Source organism: Gigantopelta aegis, chromosome 8 (assembly GCF_016097555.1).
Source record: "Gigantopelta aegis isolate Gae_Host chromosome 8, Gae_host_genome, whole genome shotgun sequence".
NCBI lineage: Eukaryota > Metazoa > Mollusca > Gastropoda > Neomphalida > Peltospiridae > Gigantopelta > Gigantopelta aegis.
In genome coordinates, this window is record NC_054706.1 from 80,554,943 (window position 1) to 80,576,295 (window position 21,353).

The window sequence follows — 21,353 nt, forward strand, 5'->3', positions numbered from 1 at the left end:
GTGTTATTTAACAACGCACTCAACACATTTTATTTACGGTTATATGGCGTCAGACATATGGTTAAGGACCACACAGACATTGAAGGACAAAACCCGCTGTCGCCACTTCATGGGCTACTCTTTTCGATTAGCAGCAAGCATTCTTTTATATGCACCATCCCACAGACAGGGTAGTACATACCACGGCCTTTGCTATACCAGTCGTGGTGCACTGGCTGAAACGAGAAATAGCACAATGGGCTTCAGTTTAAAAGTGCACCTTTCAGTTTAAAATTGCACCTTGCAGTTTAAAAGTACACCTTGCAGTTTAAAAGTACACCTTTTGGTAATGAGCGTGAAATGACAGTCACCATACTTATTAGCCATATTCGGTAGGGTTATCGGGGTTTGGGGAATTTTTGTTTATATACGTTTATGAACTGACGAGCCCATAAAAAAGGTGAAAAGGCTTTTCACTTCTAAATATATATGTATGTTTAAGACAAGTGGAGTTGTTTAATTTTTTATTTTTTTATTTTTTAAAGTGGGTTTATATTCAGTATTGTGTAGTATGTTAAGCAATGTATATTAAATTGTGTTCTGTTATAACAAAGCTGATTATTTCTCCATTCCAATACAAACAGGCATTCCTGGATTACATGTCCCCTACAAATACAAACAGGCATTCCTGGATTACATGTCCCCTACAAATACAAACAGGCATTCCTGGATTACATGTCCCCTACAAATACAAACAGGCATTCCTGGATGACATGTCCCCTACAAATACAAACAGGCATTCCTGGATTACATGTCCCCTACAGGGCCCAATCAATGGTGTATCTGTTACGTCCAAGGGCTTGTAAATCGCCTTGACAGCCAAATTCGATCTATAACAATACATAATAAAGTTATACACAAAAGTGTCACATTGAGTGTATAATTCAGTGGCGTAGGAAGGTGCCAAAAAGTGGGGGGCACACTTTTATATTTACACACTTTTACACTATTATAAAGCAAATATAAAGCAAAATATCTGAAAAGTGAGGGTACATGCCCCCTTAGGTCCATCTTGGCCTAGAAACAAAAACGTGCTTATCTCCAGTTTGCTTTGCATCGTGTTTTTCCTTTTAAAAATAATAATATAAAGCTGTTAAAATTGAGCACGTGGAAACACGTGGAAATAAAGAGATTAAAATGAAAAAGCACTGGGATTTACTTGTACTGTAATGTATACAGGTGTTACATGTAAAGTGACAGTTAACTCTTCTAAAACTAAGCCAATGTCTTAGTCCATAGTTATTTTGGTCTCCTTCCTTCCAGTCAGTACACAACTGCCATATTCTGTCTGGGATGGTGCATATCAAATATCCCTTGCTGATAATAGAAAAATGTAGCGGGTTTACTCTTTAAGACTGTATGTCAAAATTACCAAATGTTTGATATCCAATAGAAGATAATTAATAAATCAATGTGCTCAACTGGTGTCTTTAAGCAAAATAAAAATAAACTTTAACTTTCAACTTTATATTTATATTTGCTTCAATTCAAAACAATACAGCATGTCCAAACGTTCACACGTTACTGTATCCAAAGGACTGAAAATGTATGTGAACACCTAAAATTCTGAATTTGAACACTTAAAATTGAGAATTTTCTCGGGGGAACATACCCACTAACACCCGTAACATGTTATTCCTTTAGGCCCTCTGGGTCCTTAAATCCCTCCTCTGAATGTCAATATCCCAACCAACACTATCAACTGAAGTAATTGTAGGCCTACGTTTCACGAGTTATTTAAAAAAAACCCATGTTTTAATAATATGAGTCGGTAGTGCACACCTGAGATGCTTGGGTCGTAGTTCATGAACTCCCTCCTCGGAACCAGCGGGTTTTTCCCATCCCAACTATCCTAATCATGTTCGTTGTACATAATAATGAAATTCAAGACAAGTTGATTCCTATATATGTTTAGCTGCACATCCACCAAACCATCTAACACTGAAAAGGTATATATAAAATAGCGTCTTTCAACTCGAAAACGACTACTATATATATATATATGTGTTATTACCAGAGTGTTTTTCGGTATCGTCAATATCATATATTAGGAATAAAAATTGTATTATGCCAGCCTCTGGCGAGCATAATACATTATTTTTATTCCTAATATATGATATTGATGATACCGAAATACACGAGGGTAATAATCTCTTTATCATATAAGCTCAAGCTTAATACAACGTGTTTTTGTAAACTGTTTACGCAACTTTAATTCCAGTCCGCCATTACTAGCTATTCAAATGACGTAAGAATATGTTGGGCAGTGTATTTTTGAATGGAAATGACGTCAAACTCGAATGACGTTATTTTGGATGTCCTTATATCAAAATAAAGTTATGCCTAACGTTTTTTCTTTTCTGAACGCTTGACAGCTTTCAGTGTCAAATTGCCATTGAAATGTTTTTAGTTGATGACTATGAATGCATACGTCAAGTGTTAAGTGTTTGCTTAAATGTCAATAAACCTAGTGCCGAGACCTTGACTATTTTACATCTAATTTGCAAAGTTATCAAATTCTTAAAGTATGTGATCTGAAAAATATTCACATACTTTGATTGCACTGAAAATGTAAGATATCATATATATATATATATATATATATATATATATATATATATATATATATATATATATATATATAAACTGAGTGCATCAAATTATCTGAATAGTACATACTGTATTGCAATTAAAAAATCAAATTGTCTGCATCAGTGTATATATGTTATAATTATATTTCTATAGTACTACTTCTGAAACGTTTTAATAAATTGTAACTCCATTCCTGAAAGGGACAAGAAGTCAGACTATACTAATGAACCAAACAACATAAAATTAGAAGAAAGCATTGGTTTATTGGTTAATGTTTGCAACATAATATGTCTCTGCATTTATATATACCAAGTACTTCATAAATTAATAATATTTGGTTTTCCTTAGCATTTTGATGAGTGCGAATTTTCACTCGCCTAAGCGTTTTGAAGTGTGCGATTTTTCACTCGCCTTCGTTTTTAAAAAACCAAGGACTGCCCCCCCCCCCCTCCCCCCAAAAAATGCCATGTGCCTGACACTGACATTGCCACACATATCACATGATCCCTATACCCCGCGGGTCCTAATTAATATTCAACTCAGTGGGTTGATACCGGATCTCCGCCACTTTAACGTGTTGTTTACTGACGTGACAATCATCGATTTGTTTTCCAATTCACCGTCTCACTAGGAACAGGGCAATAACAGTCCAACCAAACGACCATCACTCATTCTAGGTGACTGGTTAGCTTGCTCGAGTAGCCGGTAACCGAATTACTGGGTGGGACTGTGGAGGTAGGGAGGGAGGTACTACAGTACTGTCGGAAATAGAATAAAAATGATTTTCATCGATTATTTCTTACTTATTAAACAGACAAGTAAATATTTTGTAAATATCTATTTAATGATAGTCTACCTAATTTAGCATTTACTTGTTTTGGCTCTCATTGATGTACAAGGTGGTGTTTACTCTTGAAATTAAAAGAAAGATGTCAGTAAACAGGTGATTTGTGCACTTTATTAGAACACACTATAACAAATTTTGGTCAACATGTGTCACTTTCATTGCTGTTACAATATGTGAGGGACTGTTTCTGATGAGAGTTTACCCCTATCCCTCTCCAAAACAAATTATTTGTAGACATTTATAAGTAACTTTTGAGCAAAACTGTCAAGAACCATTCTGAGTTTGTGATCTATTATACCAGTATTAAAGGTGCTATCTCAAAGTTGCATAATGATAGCTATTGTAAATCATGTTTTTATTAAATTTTGCTTCAACATTTAAAGACTACACCTTTAACTATATGCCCATAAATGATTATAGGAAATAATTTTATCTACTAGTAGAAAATACATTTTTATTGGAGAATTTTTATCACAAACAGATGCTCACATATAACTATAATATAGCACCTTTAAGTGGTTGCAAGACTGTGTAAATTTCTAATGTACTTATATTGAATTTATATCCACTAAATATGCTGGTCATAATTAATAATTTATGCTGCGATTCAAAATAATCAGTTAACTTGAAGTTTTAAATTAAACGTTTGTTTAAGGGTAAATGAAATTGACACATAACATCAAAATGTATTATAGTTTGTTCCAATAAAGGTCACAAATCTCCTGTTCACTGACATCTTTATTTCAATTTCAAGAGTAAACACCACCTTGTACATCAATGAGAGTCCAAACAAGTAAATGCTAAATTAGGTAGAGTATCATTAAATAGGTATTTACAAAATATTTACTTCTCAGTTTAATATTAAAGAAATAATTGACGATTATCATTTTTATTCTATTTCCGACACTACTTTAGTATTCGTTGCAGTGTGTAGTCTGTATAACTAGTTGCGGTGCCCTGTGCAATGCTTTGTTGGAAGATTTTCAAAAGTAGATTCCCTAAGGGCTTACGTGACCTTTTGTATGATTTTAAAATTGAGGTCGGGTGGAAATGAAAGTGTGTGGCCAGACCACTTCCCTTCTCTCCGCCCCTCGGCTCTCCACGGGCACGCCCCTGTTGCTGTACAACGCAGAAAAGGACACGACTTGGTGTGTACAGATCGTAAAGCAGGGAGAGTTAGTCACCATTCGCCATTTTGTCTCCGTTACACGAGCGTGCAATATCGCGAAAGTACCACATAAATTTACTGAGTCTGTTATATACAATAAAATGTTTGCAGTGTGAATGGATCGACGGATTGTTAGTTAAATAGCAAAACATTGGCATCAATGTGGTCCTACATACCTGACATTTAGCTAGGTCGAGCTGCGTGGAACGCCCGCCGTTCTCTCCAAGAATGGCAGTTGCCGTTATTCCGCCATTTTCACCGAGCAGTTGAGAGCAGACGATGTAATGATAATAGGTTCGGCGTCATGTGTCATGCCGATTAACAGGATTTCCGCATTTCGCTGGCTCGCTTGCTCTCTCTCTCTCTCTCTCTCTCTCTCTCTCTCTCTCTCTCTCTCTCTCTCTCTCTCTCTCTCTCTCTCTCTCTCTCTGTGTGTGTGTGTCTGTCTGTGTCAGTATCTCTCTCTGTCTGTCTGTCTGTCTCTCTCTCTCTCTCTCTCTGTCAGTATATCTCTGCCTGTGTCAGTATCTCTCTCTCTCTCTCTCTCTCTCTCTCTCTCTCTCTCTCTCTCTCTCTGTCTGTCTGTCTCTCTCTGTGTGTCTGTCTGTCTCTCTCTGTCTCTCTCTCTCTCTCTCTCTCTCTCTCTCTCTCTCTCTCTCTCTCTCTCTCTCTCTCTCTGTGTGTGTCTGTCTGTGTCAGTATCTCTCTCTGTCTGTCTGTCTGTCTGTCTGTCTCTCTCTCTCTCTCTCTCTCTCTCTCTCTCTGTCAGTATATCTCTGCCTGTGTCAGTATCTCTCTCTCTCTCTCTCTCTGTCTGTCTGTCTGTCTGTCTCTCTCTCTCTCTCTCTCTCTCTCTCTCTTGTGTGTGTGTGAGTGTCTGTGTCAGTCTCTCTCTCTCTCTCTCTCTCCCAGTCTCTCTCTCTCTCTCTCTCTCTCTCTCTCTCTCTCTCTCTCTCTCTCTCTCTCTCTCTCTCTTTTTGTGTGTGAGTGTCTGTGTCAGTCTCTCTCTCTCTCTCTCTCTCTCTCTCTCTCTCTCTCTCTCTCTCTCTCTCTCTCTCTCTCTCTCTCTCTCTCTCTCTCTCTCTCTCTCAGACAACATGTTAGCGTTGGTTTGTTTGGTGTACTCAACCATGCTACTTAAACTTAAATTTGGGGTTACTTTGGGTGACGCCCCCTCTGTTTGGTACAAGAGATGGAACTTACGACTGGCCGTTTGGGGTCCCACAGCCCACACCCACACTTTCCATACATCGCCATTTGGGGTCCCACAGCCCACACCCACACTTTCCATACATCGCAATGCTAATGCGTTTTTTCATTCTTTTCATTAATCAATTACTTTACGTACTAACAATGCACATAAGTGAGGTATAACTTGTACACAATAACGGCACGTACAGTGATACATTGCACGAACGTGATGGGAAATATTTTATACAACAAGTTTCGTGTTCACTACATCCAGTACAATAGTAGCAGCACTGAGACTACCACGTGTCCACTACCAGACCCTAGAGGTTCTAATAGACTAAATCAATTCCTATTGCCGATAATGTTAACGGTTACTAATAAGTATATCAAATTAAAGTGTGGCACCTCACATCTAATCTACCTGCAAGAAAACAGGGGGTCACATACCATTTAAAAGATTTAATTAATGTTTTTATTAGCAACTGTCATTTTTGCTGAACATTGCAGTGCCATTTTTGGGGGTACCCCGCATTAGTTTCAATCTCTGGTATATACTGCCTAACCACTGAATAACAAATAAAAGTGTATTTATTTATTGTCAATGTGTGGCAAGTTGGCAACATCGAGTTTTATCTCGATATAAGGGTATTTTATAATGTTTGTAATGTTTCCTGTAACTAATTAAATTATTGTTGTTTACAGGTAATCATTGTGTGTTATGTTTTTAATGTTTACTATACCTAATTAATCCAATGTCTCTTTCAGGTAATTCTGAAAAGGATAGTGCTTCTTTAATTTAATCATTTACTTTTAATACAGCTTCTTTATTCCAGGTGCTCTATTCCAGTCAGCTTGTTAACTAGTGGCATGTTAATTAAAACCACAAGCTTGAATCTTACACATGCACCTAACAACAGAACTCGCATTCTTGCGTGTTGTAAGCAAGTGTATGAAAGTGTCAGCTTTAGGTTTATACGAGGGGGGGGGGGGGGGGGGGGGGAAGGATGTTACCTGGAAGTAATGTACTCCCCGCTCGCCGACTTCACCATGTGTTGTATATAATTAATTAATTTAGAATTTGGTGTTATTGCTTTTTAAATTATTAACATGTTTACAAAGCGTGCTCTGTCCCCCCTCCCACCCCACCCCCCCCCCCCCCACCCCTCCCCGCTGGGTTTTTAAACATTAAAGTGGTGACAGCGTCTTATGAATTACGTGACGTTTTTTATCTCTTGGTTGACAGAGAGGCGCCTCTGCTCCCCGGGATCGCCAGAATACGTTTCGCTCCCCATCGCTCACCAGACGCTTTACTTTCCTTAATACCCCTCTCTATCTGGACAATACCAACGATGGCACTTGCCACTCTACTAGTGGCAGTGCTGCTCTCCTAGCGGCACCAACGTTGGATCTTTTTCAACAATCTTGAGGGGCATCGAGACTGGAGGGCACAGCGGTTGGATCAGCTGGGGGGGGGGGGTGGGGGGTGTCTTGGGTGGAGGAAGGGGTTATTCCACCGGAAGATAGGGGTAGGGCGCTTATGCGTAGGCTGTTTCGGCCGTAGGAAGTGTTAGGTCTATCCGAGGGCCTGCCTCCGCCCCCCCCCCCCTCCTTTCCCCACCACTGGTGGGAGTAGTAAGGGCAGCACTATGGGGCATATCGATTTCACTATTGCATCATCCAAGATGGCCTCCAATCTGCGTAGTAAAGGGGATGATGCCATACTGACGTCACTAGGCCCCGCCTCCAGAAAGGTGTATACAAGTTTATTTTAAGAACTGACTGATGCAATGCTGACGTCACTAGGCCCCGCCTCTAGAAGGGTGTGGGCACATTTATTTTAAGAATTGGTGTAATACTGACGTCACTCTTACATTGTACATTCCAGTTTTTCTTTTAAGAACCGATGTAATGCTCAATACAGTAGTTTGTCCAAATGTGTATTTGAAGACAATGGTTACTTAAAAGACGTATGTTAATTAATATCCCCCACCCCCTTTGTTATTATATAGCAGCTTATGAAAGAGACCGTTCGTCGCACCCAACATTGAATACAAGTGTACGAGAGAAGAAATAAAGAAAGAATGAAGAGTTGTGAAACGTTAATAAATGATACCTTGATATTTGTATTACACATTTATGAATGAACTGAATGCTGGAACGTTCGGAAGTCTTGCCAATGTTGTACTCACCTAAATTAGAATAATATCCATAGGAAAAATCCACATACTTGTGAGAATTATTTTAGCAACTAATCTTATACGCTGTAAGGCCTCACAGTCTGGGAGTCAAATTGAAATGTGATATCTGTCAGCTGTGAATCGTTTCGTTGATCCGCATCCCGGTAATCTAAACTAGGTGTGAGCCCACTTGAATTTTGTTTACTCCCCTCCCCACACACACATCTCGATGACGATAATATATATATATACATATATACACAGTGTTGGATGTAGGGAAGGGGGCGGATAGGGCAGGGGGAGAGCGGTGTGCCCCTAACGTACATATTTATTTATTTGAAATATGATTTTTGTTTCTTAATATAATATATACTTACTTTTGAAGATACAATACATCTTTAAGTATATCCGTGTAATGCATTTTTAATCCACTCCTCAATACACTGTTTATCACAGTACATGGCATACACTTATGCTAACAGAGAGAAAAATGCAATTGAAACATCCGATTCTGAATGGGATCATATTATTATGGTGTTAACGTTCCAAGACGGTCGGTAATGGAGGGGGTGCTAATATACAACGTTTGTATAAGCTGAATGGGTCGTGTTTTATGATATTCATTACTGCTTGATGCTCTGGCCCTAATATCTGACCACTTAAAGAATTTGAGAACTGATTTACAGAGTGCGACTGAAACCGGATACGCACACTTGCGTTTGAACTCTAAACGTGATAAAAACCAGAAGCAATTCTGAAGGGGAGAAAACGAAACAAAACAAAGACCCTGTGTGCCACATTGTACGTCCATGTATGTTTCTGCTATGATACAATATAAGTGTATGGGTTTTAACAGGTTATTTCGATATAAAAACCAGAAGTAATATATTGTTCACACACACACACACACACACACACACACGCTCACACACACACACACGCGCACACCTCCCCCATGATTTCCCCCCAAGTTGGAATTACTTGTATGAAAATTTATAATATATTCCGTCAATGAATCACGTCTTAGTACAATGTTTGGCACCAACATTTCAAATGCAATCTGACTCCATAGTTTGTAAGTTTGCGGCGGGGGCGGCGGCGCGGCGGCGCGGCGGCGCGGCGGGACGGCTGCGGTAAGCGGCGCGCGGCAAGACCGATGGGATGTCGCGGCGGGACGGACGGGGCGGCTGCACGGAGGGGGACGACGCAATGGCGCGGGCGGGACGGCGGGGGCGGGATGGAGGGGGCGGGTCGTGCTGCCCTAACTACTGGTGGGTGACACCAATGTTCCCGATACGATGGATGCCCCTCCATACCCCAACCAATAATTAACTTCCTGTGGCTGGGGCCCAACTTCCCTTACCAACCTCCATTTCCCCTTCCATAACGGCTTAATTGTATTAAATGTTAAGGAATTTAATTAACTTAGATAGCCCGATCCATTTCCCCTTCCATAACGGCTTAATTGTATTAAACGTTAATGAATTTAATTAACTTAGATAGCCCGATCCAAAATGCGACAAACGTTTTGAATATTTTTTACTATAGTTATATTTGAATGCGCGCAAATATTATATAAAGTCCACCATAAATTTGTAGGCTGTAATAATCCAAATTGTCCCCGTAATAATTTCTGTCCCGGGTCGGGCCTCTGGCTATCCAGAAACGGGACCCGAGACAGACAAGTAGTATATTTTGTACGTAGCGGGGACAACAATGGAAATACAATGGAGTCGCCTCCAATACAATGGATATGCACCTCCGGAACAATGGGTCCCCAATCCGGAACAATGGATGTGCACCTATTGTCTTTCCGGTTCAGTGGAGCGTATAATTGGTTTTTCCGGTTCAGTGGAGCGGATAATGGGGTTTTTCGGTTCAGTGGAGTGTATAATGGATTTTTGAACAAAAGAAGTGCACCTATTGTGTTGAGAGGATGACTGGCAATTTTTCTAATTTTGGCTGGAAGGATAACTTTTGGCGGGAAAACAACGCCTTCTATTGAAAGAGGGTTTTAACAGGTATTTTTAAACGCCGTTGTGACGAGTGCGATGGGGTCGCTCCGAAAGTGCGCTGTGACGTCATCGAAGTGGGTTTTTCGCTGGATTTATTTATAAACGTGTTGCAACACGTCTTTTGTTGACGAAAACCGCTCGAAACCGGTTCCAGTCGTTTTAGCCAATCGCAATCGCGCAGTTCAACGAACGCGTTTGAATGTAACCTACCTTATCGGTTTTATTCCACCCAGCAGCTAGTATAAAGCTTCCTCTTGCATATAGTACTCTTCATTTGAGTAAATGCATTCGAGATGAGCAAACAGTATTCGTGGATCATTGTGGCACACCCACGACGTGAACCAGAGAGAGTGATATCGGAGGATTCCCAGTGGTATAAAAGCAAGTCTGAAGCTGTCGACTCACTCAAACGTGTTATAGCTCGTGGTGTTGACATTCCAGATTGTCGGGGAGGACCGTACTATTTTATAGTAAGTCGATCTGCTTACGTTGTAAATTATGACAGACTTGATTAACAAAACTGAGTTATTTTTCCCTTCTTAAGGATGGAACTATAAAACGAAGACGGCTGTATTGATTCAAGCATCACTCAAACAGGCCAAGGCGTTGATAGAAACGTCACCTGAATAAAATCCATGATGGGGTCAACATCATGCCCTGAGTGTGGAGACACTTTGTCCAGATATGACAATATGCAAAGGCACTGGAGACAGATGCATCGACCAAACACCCTCCCTCCTCCTCCTCCTCAATTCTCCCAATATACTCCTCCTCCTCCTCCTACTCAAAGGCCAGTGATACAATCAGCAACCTTGGGATTACAAGCTGAACAATACGGAGAGCCTTTCAAATTTACTATACCATCTAATGCTGTTTTAGTGGGTTCGAGTGGATGTGGGAAAACTATGTTTATGTACCAAATACTCCAGAAAGGACTCATCAAACCTAAACCTAACAACATCATTTGGTGTTACACTGAGTGGCAGCCACTTTACGATGCTATTCGTGAAACAATGCCCCAAGTCCAGTTTGTGAAAGGTATCCCCTACAACCTACAGGACGACAACTTCTTTGATGCACGCAACAACAATGTTTTAATTCTGGATGATCACATGACCAAGGCCAAAGATGATAAACGTATTTCTCAGTTATTTACAAGAACTTTGCATCACAAGAATCTAGCTAACTTCCTGCTGTTACAAAACCTGTTTCCAAGAGGCAAGGAGTCACGTGATATTGCTCTCAACTCTCACTGCGTGACCTTGTTTAATTCGCCCATTGATAGACATCAAGTAAACTTGTTTGCGAGAAGAATCTATCCAAATAACAGTGATCGTTTTATGTCGGTTTATGAGACTGCTGTTCAGAGACCTTATGGGAATCTTACTATAGACTTGCGACCATCAACTCACGAGAATGAGAGACTTAAACCCAATGTTTTAGATTGCCCATCAGAAATACAACGAAGGCAGCCCACTCCACCTACACACCATGAAAATAGTTATAACAATAATGCTTTAAATAACGTGTCGTCGCCGCCCGATTGTCAGATACATTCAGACACCCGACCCGTGGACACTGTTGATCCTGTGGATTCTGAAACCAAAAAACAATTTGGAAGTGGAATATACAGCCGAAGACGAGAGCGAATCCAGTGACGAAGCAGATCCCTTTGTTATGGCTACTGCTTGTACCGACTGCGGACTTTTATTTGGCAATATGACGGATCTACAACGCCATATTAAAACATGGTGCCCAGAGAACGGATTTATGCCCTCCAGAAAACGCGCTAAGATTGATGAAGAAGATGCCTACAATCATGACATTTTTGACACGCAGAAAAGAGGATAAAAGCGCATGTATGATAAAAGAGAACAAGAACTGACTGTAGAATGGCAGAATGTTGGCTTACAGCGAGTATGGGGTCGTGTTCGGACCATGCATATAGAAGACATGAAAAGCAGACGTAAGAAATATCTACAACAAGGGAAGACACAAGAGTGGATAGACAGAAAACTGCAGCGACTGTGGGAAAACGAATTGCTCAAAACACTAAGTATTGTTATTGAATTTACAAAGTATTTTTCAGAAGCACCTTTATTTCGATCTATATTGGATAGTTTAAACAAAACTGACCCTCACACAGATGAAATGCTAATAAAGGACAAAATCAAGCTACTGCTGAATCCCATCATGAAAGAAATAATACCGTATGTAGACCTGACGGAAGAAAGTGAATCGGAATCTGATCATTCAGATGTTTCTGAAATGAGTGAGCAGGAATAGAATACTTAAGTTTAAGCAATACATTTTTATATTCACATTTGCATTGAGCATAGATCAGACCGGACATTAAAACCCCCAAACTTATCAGTATGGCTGTGAAGAGGAAGCGATCAAACCTGATTCACATAATCAAATCACATCCAATCACGATGAAAAGTGAACAGAAGAAACCAGTCGTTTTGTTTGTGAAAAGACGGGCAGACCTTGGACCACCTGGGAAGAAATTACTTCCAAAATACTAACACAATATGAACGTTTGTTGATGTACATGATCAAATGTAACATGTCTTTTGTGCTGTTTTTACAAATGCTCTGCAATAAATAATACGTACTACTTAAATGCATTTTTTGTGAATTCTGTTATCGAATGCAGATTCTTAAACCTGAGTACACCTACAGCAAACGTTCAACCAATTGCGAGGGTCCCCTCCCGTTTAAAAAAAAAAAAAAAGTTCAGGGTTATATTTTCAAGTACCATGATTTTCATTTTTTTTTTAAAATAATAATAATAATAATTATTATTATTTTAGTATTCTCTACACGTTATGTGATACAGACGTTCTTAGTAACTCCGATTTCTCTGTAAACAAAATTGTAATCAGAACAGAAACTACCCACTCACTAGGGAAATGTACTTTACGTTTCTAGGTTAACACTTTCTAAATGTATTTTCTTTCCTTTAGAGTATAAAATATCAGTCGAACAGAAATATAGCAAATAGCCACGCACGGTAGACTAAACTGAATACGTTTTAGTGTTAAGTATGACCTAAAAATTCCGTGAGCAATGTGACAAACTTAATGATACAACAGTTTTCTCTTACCAAACGCTACACACATTTGGACAATGTATTATTGCCCTCGGGGATTTTTTTATTTTTTTTGGACCCTCCACTGCATTCATTTAAAGGTATTTTGCTCTGTTCAGAAATGTATTGCGAGTTATGGTCTTTAATGTGTAAAAAGACTATAATTTAGTCATTAATTTGTTTGATATAGGCAACCATTCCTAGTACACTTTAATGTACTTTGTATTAATATATAAAAATCACTAATATCTATAAGTTAAAATATTCTTTAAAGTAAGCTAGTGTCACGCATTCTGAGTTTCTAGGTTACCACAAGTATTTCATCCTTTAAAAGTAAGACACAGTAAATTGCGAACAAAGTACTGTTTGTATATAAATGTAGCAAAGAGTCTCGCTTGACACACTCAACAGAATAGGTTTTATGTTTGAAGTATTAGTACTGTGGTCAGTACGTACTTGCAAAAGAAACATACTCTCCTGATTGAAATTATATTACTTAAGGTCATAGATGACACCTGTTATTTCTATAGGTAAACAATCTCTCACAGACTCCACGAAATCTGGAGTTTCTATGGTATCGCGTTAAAATAGTCTCGCATGGTTGAAAATTCAGAATGTGTTTTATATTTGGAAGGTAAGCATTTAATCCAAAAGTACTTTGACAAAGAAATATACTCCCATCACTGAAATTGAAAAAAAATATTTGAGATTCAGATATCAGCTGTGATTTCTATAGTGAATAGAAACTTAACCATGACATAGCAATTTTTAAATGTATGTTAATAGTCCACAGAACGGCAAAAAAATGTCAAGTCAGTAACTTGTGGGTACCGGTTTAAAGTTAAATCTCATTGGTCAATAGTAACCTGTCAATAATCAACAAAACTGGGGAACGCAAGTATTTTCACAGCATAGTATATAATTTTCAGTATCTTAAACAAATAAGGATAAACTAGTGTTTGCCATTCTTAATTTTAACATTAGATTGTCTTTTAGATATCCTTTCAAGAAAATTATTTGAATCACCTACTGTGCTTTATTTGGATTTTATACGGGCTTACCTAATGTTGTTTCATTTTGGATAACCTAATGCTGTTTCACTTTGGATTATATACTGTTGTTTCAATTTGGATTATATACTGTTATTTCAATTTGGATTACCTACAGTTGTTTCAATTTGGAATACATACTGTATTATCTGTTTATTATTATATCGGATTACACTCTAGTTATATCACAAATAATGACAATAAATAAGTAACGAATTAAATTAAGCTTGCAGTGTATAAGTAATATGTATTATAAAGGTAGGAGTTACAGGGTCAGCTCTGGGTGAGAAAACAATTTTGCCAAATGATATTTAAATTAAAATTACATAAACCTTTTTCACTATTTTTAAAAACCATTTTAAATAACATTTTTAAAAGGTATTTACCAATTTAAATAAATTTGTTAATGTTTTAAAAATTATTTATGAATTTAAACAAAATTTGTTAATGTTTCAAAAATTATTTTTCAATTTAAATAAAATTGTTCATGTTTTAACAATTATTTTTCAATTTAAATTAAATTTGTTAACGTTTTAAACAAATATTTTACCAATTCACAGTTGCCAGAATGGTCTACTTTTCACTATGGTGCATTACTTTGCCGTATCCACCCATGATTATCTACTGCCGTGATTTTATATTTGGAATACGTACTCTGAATATGTACCAGGAAACACCCTAGTTCATGCAAATTAAAAAATTAAAGTATTTCTTACAGTGTTTTGTTAGATATATAAAGAGGTATAACCAGAATTACCTGTGGGTACACAATTATACTGCTATCTAGTAAACTAGTATAAGACTAATGTTTAAAAATATAACAACCAGCGTTTTGTGACACAATCTATTTATTTCAAAACGTTTGTATAACAACACATAAAGTGGATACATGATTGTGTACAATATTTAACATATTAGTATGAGCAGGAAATACAAGGCGGGCTACAATATCTAAAATATTTACATATAAAGTTATAAACGAATACATCATTCTGTAATGTATCTTTACTAAACTGATTCACAATATCGCTCATCATCAGGTCAGTTGTACACTTTTGTAACAAGTAATACAAACAATAGAATCCACACGTTTTAGCGTTCGCAGTTTGAACGGATTTGTTATTGTACACGTAAGATGAAGAATGTCTCTTTAAAAAAATCTACAAACATTGGATTGTAATATTTGAGTGGTTTACCAAAACTATCGAAAAACTCTGCTTTATTATTATTATCAAAATAGAACGCCACCCAGTGATGACCAGGTAGGTGAGATGGGTCTGTGTTCACGATACAGCCCCAGGGATTTAACCGTTTCGTGCCTGGTAGTGTGTCGCTCGAGTAAACACCTACAACGCGTGAACCTAAATCTGGGTCACAGTCAATCGCACACTGAATCTGCTTTCCATTCATGATATTCTTTATTTGACATACACGTTTCGGGTCTGGTCGATTTCAATCAGGCTAAGAAATTCACCATACACTATACAACTGACAGTTTTTGTCAAAGCCGATTTAAACTGTACTTCTAACCGTAAATTACCACTCTTAAGCAAACTTAAATAATCAGAGTCCACGAAAACGGGTTCGAGACTGAACACAAACAGACCATTTCCAAGCTCAAATTCAGTTCTTTCGATGTAGTTTCCAGTGTCTTGACCCCATCTGCTGACTCCCTCGAACAAATTCACGTAGGCACTCACGTCGTCTGCTTCGACTGGTCGACCGGGAACACTGACGCCGTCCAGATACAACGCCACCGTTTTTACAAACGAACTCTGAAAATTAAACGGGTTCTTTGTATACGACCCGCTTACGCCGTCACCGTTGACAAACCCGACAACCAGTTTGCCGGGACACTGCGACTGAAACACGCTGTCCCACACGTAGCTCTGCTGAGACGAAGGGATGCTGCTCATTTTAACTTCGGTTTTAGTGAACGGATACAAGACGTTAGACTTTTCAAACAGCTTGTTGTGCGTTAAAATAAGTGCACTGTTCATTTTCAATTTACATATCTTATAGTAAATATCTAGAAGCTCGATCTTGTACTCCTGACCCGACTTGCCAGCCATCAAACAAAATGGGATGGAGCTCCGAAATAACTTAAGTGTCATATCCACCCCATTCACCAGATATCTTCCTATTTTAAAAATATCTTCACACAGGGGACCTTCCATGGTAACAGTTTTGCTGACAGCGATGTGTGCTCCTCGATCCGATACTCCAGAATTAGTACCAGTGATAGGATCGGTGCTTTCGATATCTGCTTGTGTCTCTCCGACGTCCTTGTAAAACAGTTGAGACTGGAGTTGCGATTGTTTACCTTCTGCTCCATAATTCAGTAAGGTTTGAATGTATGCTTTGTAGGGATAATGATTGTTCGCCGAACTCACCAGTTGACCTTGTAAATACACAGCTACTTGCGACCACAGAGCTTGCATGAATAAGTTTACTGGCGCCACGTGTTTGTCCTTACCTAAAACCGTTCCATCGGAATGACTCACTTTCAGTTTAACATGTAAACGACTTCGTTTCAAATCCACGTAGTCACTTCCACTATTTGAAATTTGAAATTCTACTGGTGACGAATCTGTAATTTGACTAACAGGTCTAACATCGACGTAGTAATGTTGAAACACACTCGTTTGCTATGGGGGCATAGTAAACAGATCCAAAGCACTGGGTAAACCTTCCACAAAGTCTTTGTCTGTGAGGAGTGACATATTGTTTGTTGTTGACGTTTATACAAATATATCTTTTTCACTAACAGATGATTTGTACTTCGATGTGGGAGCTCGTTTTTTCTGTACTGTCATGCGTCTGACTTTTTTGCTTCTGACAATTCGGTCACCAGATTTATGTTTTATAGCCCTGGTACGTTCCTGTTCAGCTACGGCCCTTTCTACCACATCTTGTGTTTGTGACGTCACTTCTATTTTAGGTTTGTGCTTGTTGTCCACGTCACTGTTTACATGTCTCGGAATCATTGGAATCATATAAGAAAACCACTTGTCCTTGTAATTCCCAACTCCAGATCCAACCTGCTTATTTGACTGAACAACATTCTTTGTTCGTTTATCAAAATATTTTAACCATTTATTAACATCAGGAACGTAAAGTTATCGATCCATGTTAATTTACTCTTAAAACGGATAATGTCGTAATAGTAGTGTCACACTCGTGCTCTCTTTGATAAATGAGACTGGAGTGGCGGATGCATCCTTTATATGTATTTCAACATAGGAACTCTCTGTCACTACAACAGGAATGATTCACATTGTATTAAACTCATACCGTGGACCGTCTCGTAAATCAACACATCTCAGTAGAGGAACAAAACTTTCGCCTACTAGACTGCTGTCACACAAATTACACAACACGTCTACTTGCAAATCGTTCATACTTTGAATATCAGTTTCTCCAAAATTCAAATCCACAAGAGACACAATCCATACACCTTCAAACGTTAACCTCTGATTTAACTTTACTCGAAAATGATAGGGGTTGTTGTCAGGAAACACTGATTTAGAGTCAGTACTCTTCAATATAATGTACTTCTCCATGTCTCACGCAGTTTTCAGTTCTCCTTCTTCTACGTACGAATCGAAGCTAGGTGGCCAGCCTAACCACCGAACCAAATAGTACACTGTTCCCTTTTCCTTCTTCTTTTTTAACACTTTTTCGATTTTCCACAGAATGTCTTGATTCTTATTCACTTTCTGAAGTTCGGCCATATAAAATATACCTTTCAGCACTTCGTCGTGAAAATCTCTGTCTGTACACTGGAATACCTTGTCGTCTACTTCTAGAATGTATTTTAAACAACTCTTCTGTCCACCTCAAGTCCTGCTCCTTTGTGAATGATTTACGCAAATAGCTGATTCTCGTTAAATCACCCACTTTAAATAAAAATTTTGCTAATGGTTTCTTTACTTTAAGTTTCTTAACCATGGGCTCGACGTACAGATGACTCCACACTTTAATTTCGTTCGCTTTATTTACATCAGCCGGTGCCCACAGACCCAACTGTATTGTTATAATTGTGTACTAGATTTGCTAAAACGTCTATGTATTTTTGTGTATTGTTGTAAGTCGTAAATCGACCGATAAGCGACCGAATCGTTCTAATTATTCGTTCTGCGAAGTTACTTTTGATATCTTCATTCTGCGTGACAATCAGTTTAATGTTTTCTTTTGATAGAAACTGCTTGAATACACCTGCGAACTCTGTACCTTTGTCTACCCGAACTTTCTTGGGTATACGTTCGTCTTTTAAAATTGTTTTGAAGCCTTCTAACACCGTCTTCGGTTTCTTGTTTACAAGGGGTATGGCCCACAGGTATCTCGAAAGAATACCTATAACCAATAGCTATAAGCAAGTACCTAACTCCATCGTTGACTTTTGAATGGCGGCTGACGTCCATTAAATCCATGTCAAACATCATCTTTTTTGTTAACCCGTACTCGGAGACGCTTGAATAAACGGTTCACTGGTTTGTGAAGACTGTGCGCATCTTCGTCGTTCAACCACTGTGTTACGCTTTTAACTTGTACGTTTGTAAGCCACGTCTCTTCAGAGCGTCGTGAAACTTCTTTGGTCCGTAGAAAGCTCCAGCGTCTCTCGGTTTTGTATAATATTTTTCAAGTCCTTTCTTGTTACGTTCATTCTTTTCAGTGTTAGGGTTCACTCTGGATGACATGACTGAACTAATGTATTCTGTGTCATTAATTTATACGCGCAGACGATCTTCTAAACGTAGTATTTTAAGTACTTGTTCTTTTAAAATGTTCATCCACTCTACAGTTTTAACGTTCATATCCAAATAGTCTTTGCATTGATACTGACACAAAACAAATCCTGGAGTGTTTAATAAAACTGGATCTGCATAAACAAGACGTAACCACCTGTCAGCAACTACATCTTCGTTCAGTTCAACCCATGCAGTTGTGTAATAGCGTTCGAGCATATCCTCGTGATTCAGTGTTTTACAGGTGTGAGTTTTCTCCTCGTCGAACATGCAGCCCATACACATTTCTTTACAGAATCGCTGAACCAGTTTACACACTTCAAAGGCATAACTCAGAGTTAACAAATTGTCCAAGCATTTTCTGTTATCAACTGTATCTACTTCATCCACAAGCACACGAGTTGGTCGTATTTTCTTGATTATTATTAGCTTGGTACTGGTAGTCAAATCGCAGAAGGATCGTTTGGCATCCATCTCACATTCAGTACGACTCTTAAACCAACAAGTTGATTTTTTCACTATTGATTCATTAAAACTGCATTCTGATCGTAAAACATATTTCCAGCTGAAGTAAACAGCCTGTTTCTTGTCGTTATAGTTCATCTTTGAACGCAATCGTTACAAATAATAAATAATTACACTTCTCTTTATGTTATAAAATATATTCAAATGCATTGTTTAAAAAGACTGTTTGCGATAGGTTAATAATAACAAATAACAGGTTTCAACTGGTTTTCTATTCAAAAGATATTATTTCATCATTGCTAACAATAAACCTTTCAAAGCATATTTAAACAAAGGGCTTTGCACCCATCACTCTTGTCACAACAAAAACCCAACGCAACACAAAAGACTGACTCAAAATATCTATAAATAACACCACTTTAGTTCCCATTGAAAACGCGCACGTTCCCGCCAAAAAAATTGAAAAAAAAATGCCAGTCATCCTCCCAGCACAATAGGTGCACTTCTTTTGTTCAAAAATCCATTATTCGCTCCACTGAACTGGAAAACCCCATTATCCGCTTCACTGGAGTGGAAAAACCAATTATACGATCCACTGAACCGGAAAGACAATAGGTGCACATCCATTGTTTCGGATTGGGGACCCATTGTTCCGGAGGTGCATATCCATTGTATTGGAGGCGACTCCATTGTATTTCCATTGTTGTCCCCGCTACATACAAAATATACTACTCAGACATGCTCGAAACCTTCGTGGTATATGAGCATGTTAAAATTACCCGCAACCGCATTCTTGCGCTGCGTCTCGCTTTAAACAGCAGTTCAGTAGTGTGATTTGAAGCCACTGGTCGTATGAAATTACTTGTCCACCTCTGTACGAACAGGAAAAGTGGTCATATTTTTTCAGACGATGATGCATTGCACAAAGAATGTCTGGACTGCATAACGGATCTAGTATATGACAAAATACAACAAAAAACAGAACAAACAGTGAATCGCTGAAAAACGAGGCGTTTGTATGTTATTGTCAAAAACCTATCCATTCTCAGTGTGTGGATTTAAAACAAAATTAATTATTTATATATTATTTGAATAAAATCTAGTTGAAATATTATATTTTCTTCCTTTTATGTATGCTATGTGGACATTTGTTTATTTGTGTGTTTTGTTCACTGCTTTTTGGTGAGGGGGAGGATTTAGGTTAATCTCGATTGAGATTCAAATGCCGCCAGTAGAAGTTTTGAATCTCAATCGAGATTAGGTTTAGGTGAGTTCGTCCTACCCCCCCCCCCCCCCCCCCCCCCATGGCATTGATCATGTTTGTTGTCGATTATTTAATTAATTAATTAATTTATTTTTTAATAATTTCACAGACTAAAAGAAAAAATGTTTTAGAAACAACACTTTTTTTTATTTATGTACAGGGCCAGCGGAGTGTATTTGAAAGTGGGGTTGGGTGGGGGTACTTATAGTGTGCTGTTTGTTAAAAGGTTGTGGTGTGTGTGTGTGTGTGTGTGTGTGTGTGTGAGAGAGAGAGAGAGAGAGAGAGAGAGAGAGAGAGAGAGAGAGAGAGAGAGAGAGAGAGAGAGAGAGAGAGAGAGAGAGAGAGAGAGAGAGAGAGAGAGGGAGAGTGTGTGTATACATGTATTTGAGGGCCCGAACCTGTTGGTGGGGGTTCGGAGGCATGCTCACCCAGAATAAGTTTAAATATCAGATGTTAACATAGGGCCTATGACATCTCCAGATTTTTGAGAACAGTAACACGAAAAAAGAGGAGACCATGGCCCTATCGGCCATCACCTCTTCCACAGCCCCTAATACACAATTTGAAGAAGAAGAAAATAATAGTTTGAGACATGCAAATAGCATACATACAATATAAACAGAATAGTGAGATGTGGAGTGCTCATTGAGGTGTAAAAACAATTGTTTCTTGAAACCGACCCTACCTAAACAAAAAGACTTACC

The 21,353-nt window shown here is 38.4% G+C and overlaps 1 protein-coding gene and 1 long non-coding RNA gene across 3 annotated transcripts in view; one reads left to right on the top strand and one right to left on the bottom strand.

Moving 5' to 3' along the window:
- The window catches only part of LOC121380110, an 80,776-nt gene that overhangs the window by 32,384 nt on the left and 27,039 nt on the right, over nt 1-21,353 (bottom strand). Inside the window, exon 1 of one of the 2 annotated variants that reach the window (XM_041508881.1) lies at nt 4,823-5,045. The exons of the other annotated variant lie outside the window; for it this stretch is intronic. The gene's annotated coding sequence lies outside the window, so the exon portion shown is untranslated. Of the gene's footprint in view, nt 1-4,822; nt 5,046-21,353 lie in introns of those variants that run through there. 2 annotated transcript variants of the gene reach the window in all.
- LOC121380112 overlaps nt 1-21,353 on the top strand; it is a 32,202-nt gene that overhangs the window by 4,261 nt on the left and 6,588 nt on the right. The window lies entirely within an intron of this gene.